Source organism: Hordeum vulgare, unplaced genomic scaffold (assembly GCF_904849725.1).
Source record: "Hordeum vulgare subsp. vulgare unplaced genomic scaffold, MorexV3_pseudomolecules_assembly, whole genome shotgun sequence".
NCBI classification, from domain to species: Eukaryota; Viridiplantae; Streptophyta; class Magnoliopsida; order Poales; family Poaceae; genus Hordeum; species Hordeum vulgare.
The window spans coordinates 42,656-48,926 of record NW_025422682.1 but is presented as its reverse complement, the minus strand read 5'-3'; the positions used below and the strand labels follow the sequence as shown (position 1 = coordinate 48,926).

The 6,271-nt window shown below is 34.5% G+C and overlaps 2 non-coding genes across 2 annotated transcripts; both read left to right on the top strand.

Annotated features, from left to right (window-relative positions):
• The first annotated feature begins 1,272 nt into the window (after window positions 1-1,272).
• On the top strand, window positions 1,273-1,346 carry TRNAP-UGG. Its single transcript has one exon. It is a non-coding gene; the product is annotated as a tRNA-Pro (tRNA).
• Window positions 1,347-1,485: 139 nt separating this feature from the next.
• Window positions 1,486-1,559, top strand: TRNAW-CCA. The gene has a single exon. It is a non-coding gene; the product is annotated as a tRNA-Trp (tRNA).
• Window positions 1,560-6,271: the final 4,712 nt, after the last annotated feature.

Below are 6,271 nucleotides of genomic sequence, written 5' to 3'. Positions count from 1 at the left end.
AGTATATGAATACCCTCTATACATATGAAATAATATCGACCGGAAATCAGATGAGTTGATTTGTATTTTGTATTCTATACTATGTTTTATTTATATATAAAATATGAAGTTCTTACTCTTTCTGTTGTTTGGAAAGATCGAATACACGATGTTCCTATTTCTTTATTTCGTGATGAGTCGTATGCTTGCGACAATAACGACAAAATTTTTTGAATTCTAATTGTCCGGGTGTATTGTGGCGATTCTTTTGAGTACTATATCTAGAAATCCCCGTCGATTCCTCATTGGCACCTTTTCGAACACAACTGATGCATTCCAAAATAACTCTGATTCTAACATCTTTTCCCTTGGCCATGAACCTCCTTTTCCTTTTGGATTGACTTAATTTAATTCTTCTACTTATTCTTTTATTCTTCTATTTTGAATCCGAAGAAGAAGAATAAAATTCATTAGAATAATTTTTTTTTATTCTTAAATTAAGTAATAAAAAATAGAGAAATAATTAAAGAATACAATCCTTGTCGAATTAGCAAAGATTTTGGTTCGAAATCCTTTCATTTAATTAGTCAGCCCCGCCTTTTTCTATGCTCTGATTTCTGAGGCCTGATTTAGCTTGGGTACCCCTTTAAATTGAATTTCTATTTTTAAAAATAGGGTTTACCAAATTTTTAATGACTCTGAGGTTCAACCCAATCCATCTTTTCTTTCTTTTTCCTTCCGATACTAAAAAAAGATTGAAAAGGATAAGATAAAATTTTGTCATATCACGAAGAAATCTATCCCTCCCATAGCAATAACTAGAATTAAAAAAAAGGGAATGACAAAGCATCCGGGAATAAACGATTAATTTCTATCAATAAACCTGCTAAAGCACCAAACCATAGAGTACTTAGCACGGGTGCTACAGAGAGATATGTTTTTATATCCCGCATTGAAAATCCTCCTTCCTTGTTGGAATACATATATGATCATAAACTTATGCTATATATAAACTGAACCATAATCGACGAAATTTTCCGAAATTGTCCTATCCCTAAAAAATAAAAAGATGACCCCTTCTTCCTATATATTATCAAGGAAAAGTAATCTTTCTTTTATAGGCGAAATTCTATTGGATTTTAGCTGTATATAATTCCTTAATTATATGAGACCAAAAAGAAGAAATGACACGAGGGTTCTATATATAGATAGAGAAAGAATAAGAAAATTATGATGTGGAAAAGAAGACAGGAATTGTGTACAATGGCATTGCACAACAATTTAATTTGGAAAAGGGATGTAGCGCAGCTTGGTAGCGCGTTTGTTTTGGGTACAAAATGTCACAGGTTCAAATCCTGTCATCCCTACCTATTACTTCTTTCTTCTTTATAGGCAGTAGCAACGAGATCAATTAAAGTAAAGTGGGTATAACTGGAATTTGTGGAGACTATACGTACGTGAGATACATTAGGAATAGAAAAAGATTTTCTTTTTGAATGAATGAAAGCGCTCTTAGTTCAGTTCGGTAGAACGCGGGTCTCCAAAACCCGATGTCGTAGGTTCAAATCCTACAGAGCGTGATTCCATCTATCTTATGTCGAAGCAGAGTAAAATAATTTAACAAAATTGAATTGTAACTCCAATTTGACCTCCTCCAGACCAGAGAGGAGGTCAATAAAAAAAAAAAAATGACTCAATCAAAGATCCAACTGATCCCCACGCCTGTATTGCAAATACGCAGTCACGAATAATCCCGCTAAAGTAATAGGAATTAGGCCTAAGACGATTCCAAATAGAAAAACTTCAATCATTTCGATTTGTTCGGGGGGATAAAAAAAGAGGTACGATCTATCCCTAAATAGTACTCTAAATTATCCACGAATCTCAATGACCAAGAAAAGAATTCCTAATTAGTCTGGAAAAGAGTCGTAGAATATCAGGAATCCCAAAGAAAGATTTTGCTTTTCTGAATTATTATTATTCAGTCAATTCAAATAAGACGTATCTTGTTCAAGCCAATAAATAGAGCTGGGGTTATAGTTAAAGCAGCCAGTAGAAAACCGAAATAACTAGTTAAAGTAAGCATGAAAGAGTTAAATTCCATTTATTTTTTTTTACTACACTACATATGTTGGTAAAGCATTTACCTAAGTTATGGAAAATTCATAATTCATCAGTTATTTTAGATAATACTAAAAAACAAGATAGAGTGAGATACAGAAGTGTAAAAGAAAGTGGATTCATCAGATGATACATGAGTCCCTAATTTCGAATCAAGAGATTTGTTATGGAATTTTTCAATTGAGTAAAGTAATAATATTAAGAACTAGATCATATAACCCCATTGAATGAAAAAATGAAATTGGATTTTCAGGGAAATTTCGGAATAAGAGATAAATAAACAATTGAATTTGAAAAAAAAACTTCTTTCTATTTTGGATAATTTCTTTTTCAATAGGACCCTCTTTTTGGACTGAACGATCGAATATTCCCCTATTCCTTCTTATTTTAATTTTAACTGATTGTATTCTATATGGAATAAGAGGAGAAGAAAAGCATTCCACGACCTCCCGAGGGTCTGTTAAAAAAAAAAGAAAGCTCTTCCTTGAATTTACTTTATTTTTATTCCTTTTTCGAACTCCAACCAAAGTAGATTCGAAGACGAGTCACTTCAATTATCCTTTTAAGTTCTATTCTATCTTCTGTCTTTCCCTATTTCATCTCGTAAAGTTCCACGCTCGCAGTTTGGTCAAGAAAGTTAGACCTAATCCAACAAACAAGACAAGGATTAATTACGAATTATGAAAGGATAAATTTCACATATATATACTTGTCCTTGTATTGTGTCAGTATGAGAATATCCTTCCTAAATTATTTATCCAAACCTATTGATCATTAACTTAGATTTTCCCAAGATTTTGGCTGCTATTCCGAATTACTCTATTATTCCGAAGCCAAGGAAAATAAATAGAACCTACAAAAAAGGGGTTTTCTATTGACGCCTTGAATAACATATAGCTTACCTATAGACAAAAAAAAGTAATTATGTTTCGGAACCAGGCAAAACCAGATTGCTGTGCCATAGGAAGGATAGCTATACTAATTCGGTATACTCAAAATACACCTTTGGTACAAAATTGACAATCTCACAAGGATGAAATATCAGTAATTTTCTATTTACTGGTTGATCCCATCTTTTACGGAATCAATTCCTTTTTTGAATGTACAAAAATTTTGGGAGTTCAGCATGTCTGGAAGCACGGGAGAACGTTCTTTTGCTGATATTATTACCAGTATTCGATACTGGGTTATTCATAGCATTACTATACCTTCCCTATTCATTGCGGGTTGGTTATTTGTCAGTACGGGTTTAGCTTATGACGTGTTTGGAAGTCCTAGGCCAAACGAATATTTCACGGAAAGCCGACAAGGAATTCCGTTAATAACCGACCGTTTTGATTCTTTAGAACAACTCGATGAATTTAGTAGATCCTTTTAGGAGGCCCTCAATGACCATAGATCGAACCTATCCTATTTTTACAGTGCGATGGCTGGCTATTCACGGACTAGCTGTACCTACTGTTTTTTTCTTGGGATCAATATCAGCAATGCAGTTCATCCAACGATAAACCAAATTCCAACTATAGAACTATGACACAATCAAACCCGAATGAACAAAATGTTGAATTGAATCGTACCAGTCTATACTGGGGTTTATTACTCATTTTTGTACTTGCTGTTTTATTTTCCAATTACTTCTTCAATTGAGAGAAAGAAAGAGACTAATAAGAATTCTCTTATCCCATTTGGAAAGATACCATCCTTATAACTACCCATGACTGTTTTTGTCTCTAGCATGACCAATTGATAAAATGTGGAGGAAAGTAGGGGAAATGGCCGATACTACTGGAAGAATTCCTCTTTGGCTGATAGGTACTGTAGCTGGTATTCCTGTGATTGGTTTAGTAGGTGTTTTCTTTTATGGTTCATATTCTGGATTGGGTTCATCTCTATAGTAATCGGAGGGACCAGATTGTAAACATGAAAAAGTAGGAGCTTAGCGGGTCCTTACCCCCTTTATCTGATTAGAGCGGAAAGGACCCGCGGAATTTTTACTCTTATAACGCGAATTGAATCTATTCGATTCACTCTTATGAAGCAACAAGAAAAAGAGATCACTCGAGGATCCAATATCTTATTCCACAAAGGAAGTATCCTGAAAATCCTTGATTTAGTTTCGAGTAATAAACTAATAAAACCTTAATCAAAACTATTCAACTAGCCTAAAAATAAAAAAAAAACCTTCAATGGAAGAGTTTACTTTTTTTTGCAAAATTTCTGTAAGTTTGAAGTTAAACTTAATTAAACAAGCCAAGCAATTCTATTTGCTTACAATCACAAGAAATTTGTCCCCCGCCATATTTTCTTCCCCTCTGTTTGTCCACTACCTCGGCTAAACCTAAGCAAAAGAAAAAGAGGCCCAAGAGACAGACCCGAATAAAGAAGAAATAGTAAAGTAATCTTTGACGAATTAGGAAGAAAAAGGATTCTTATTTTGATACAAGAAGAATCGGCACAAGAAAAAGCCTTTTTCTTGTGCCGAATAGACGATTAAGAAGACCTGCAATCCCTCGAAAGAAATTTAAATTTTATTGTTCTCGCCTTTGCCTTGGATTCTCTTCTTTTGCATGAGATATAAATAAGGAATTCCAGACATCTCGTAAACAAAAAAAAGTCTAAACAAAAAAAGGATTTCCAAAAAAGATCATAGATAATTCTAGCAATTGCCAATAAATCGAGGCTTTTTACCAACTTGATGGTAAGAAATTCCGGGACCTAGAAATTCATTTCGTACAATTGAACCTTTTCAAACTGTTTCTTTTTGAGAACCAAAAAAACTTGTGCCAAAATAACGGATGCGAAGAAGAACAAAAGGCCTTGGACACGTAATGGATCCTGAAGCACGATTTCTGCGTCCCCCTGACCAAAACCTCCCACATTAGGATTGCTTGTTAATGGTTGATCAATCTTGATGGATTCCCCCTCTGAAACAAGAAGTTCTGGTCCGGGAGGTATAATATCAATCACTTGGCGTCCATCTGATGCATCAACTATGGATATTTCATACCCCCCTTTTTCTTTACGTAGTATTTTTCTTACTATACCTGTTGACGTAGCATTATAGACTGTATTGTTACTCTTGCTACCATCAGGATAGATCTGTCCTCTTCCTCGGTTTCCCCCTACATATATAGGATATTTTAAGAAATGAGCATCTTTCTTCGTAGCAGGATCAGGGGAAAGAATGGGAAAGACAATTTCACTATATTTCTTACCGGGAACAGGGCCTATCACAAGAATATTTTTTTTATCGGGACGATAACTCTGAAAAGCAAGATTTCCTATCTTTTCTTTTAACTCAGGGGAAATACGGTCGGGCGGCGCTAATTCAAATCCCTCGGGCAAAATAAGAACAGCACCTACATTCAACCCTCCCTTTTTTCCATTAGCAAGAACTTGTTTCAATTGCATATCATAAGGAATTCGAAGAACTGCTTCAAATACAGTATCGGGAAGCACAGCTTGGGGAACTTCAATATCGACGGGCTTGCTAGCTAAATGGCAATTGGCACATACAATTCGCCCAGTTGCTTCTCGTGGGTTTTCATAACCCTGCTGCGCAAAAATGGGATATGCATTTGAAATAGATGTCCGAGTTATTACGTATATCATGATCGATACAGAAATCGATCGAGTTATCTGTTCCTTTACCCAAGAAAAAGTATTTCTATTTTCCATGTCCAATCACAGATCCCAGAATTTCTACAATAAATTAGATAGGTAGCTAAGCTAATCTAGTTCCCTATACACGAATTTGTTGGCATTCTACTGCAACAGTTGTACTGCAATGATGAATACCTTAAAGCAGGTATAAATAGAAAGAATTTTGGTAAAATGGAAAAGGGCTTTCTTTCTAAAGAAAGATGCTAATTTGATTAATATTAATATCGGGAGATCAAATGAATTTATGCTTCACTAATTGAATGATAAATGACTACAAGCGAAGGAGATAGACGGTTTAAACAAAAAAAGACCCAAAATTTCAAACATGTATCTAGAATTACTGGAAAACTACAAACAAAAATAGTGAAAATAAGCTCATTAGGAGCCCATCCAAAATCGTTATAGACCCAACGAATTACTAGTTCCCAACCACGGGTGGAGTGAAATCCAACAAAAAAATCAGTAACTAAAAGAATAAAAAAAGCTTTTATTGAGTCATTTAAATTAT